The following is a 1077-nucleotide window of genomic DNA, read 5'->3' as shown; positions in this document are numbered from 1 at the left end:
GGTATATTATATATGAGATGATAGACGACAAACTGGATGAAACTTTAAGTCTCGTTCAGGTAGTGTGTAAATCAAAAATTCGATGGACTCGCATCCGTCGTCCTCGCGCGGTCTTTCGTCCCGATATCCAGAAGCAGAGTTTGAAAAACTCTAGCGACGGCACGGGTGTCCGACTCACGACAACGAGGAAAGACAGCCGGTCCCCTCTGAACGGTATATTATATGAAACTTTAAGTCTCGTTCAGGTAGTGTGTAAGTCAAAAATTCGATGGGACTCGCATCCGTCGTCCTCGCGCGGTCTTTCGTCCCGATATCCAGAAGCAGAGTTTGAAAACTCTAGCGACGGCACGGGTGTCCGACTCACGACAACGAGGATAGACAGCCGGTCCCCTCTGAACGGTATATAATATACATTATGCGACGGTAGACGATCAACTAGACGAAACTTTAGTCTCGTTCAGGTGGTGTAAAAAAAATTCGATGGGATACGCACGCACGGCTGTCGTCGTCCTCGAGCGGTCTTTCGTCCCAATATCCAGAAGCAGAGTTTGAAAAACTCTAGCGACGGCACGGGTGTCCGACTCACGACATCGAGGCTTCGAAGCCGGCGGCGTTCCCCTCTGAACGAACTTCGGCTAGACTAGTTACGAATCGTTGCTACACATCGTCTTCATCGTCGTCGTCGTCGACATCGACATCATCATCATCATCATATCATCATCATCATCATCATCGGTCATCGTCGCATAGCGGGCCAACATCCACGCGATGCGTCTTCGTTCTAGGTTACCCGATCCACGAGTATGTTACACGTGGTTTCGTTATTTCGAACGAAACGACATACGAAGAGCACACGCCCTTTGGGTAGGAAGCACGTTTCGAGAACGACGAGAGTTTCGATGAAAGAGACGAGAGAAGTCGACGCAGAAGGTATCCATGGATCTTCGAAGAGAACCTTCGAAGATGTATATCGGTATCCTTTCGCTCTGCGCGACTCGCTACAAGTTCTTTCGCTCTCGTCGACTCGTTCTAGACGCTTCGTTCGATCCCAAAGAGGAGTCTTCGATATGTCCCGTT

Source organism: Bombus huntii, unplaced genomic scaffold, assembly GCF_024542735.1.
Source record: "Bombus huntii isolate Logan2020A unplaced genomic scaffold, iyBomHunt1.1 ctg00000133.1, whole genome shotgun sequence".
Lineage (NCBI taxonomy): Eukaryota > Metazoa > Arthropoda > Insecta > Hymenoptera > Apidae > Bombus > Bombus huntii.
This window is presented reverse-complemented; position numbering follows the sequence as displayed.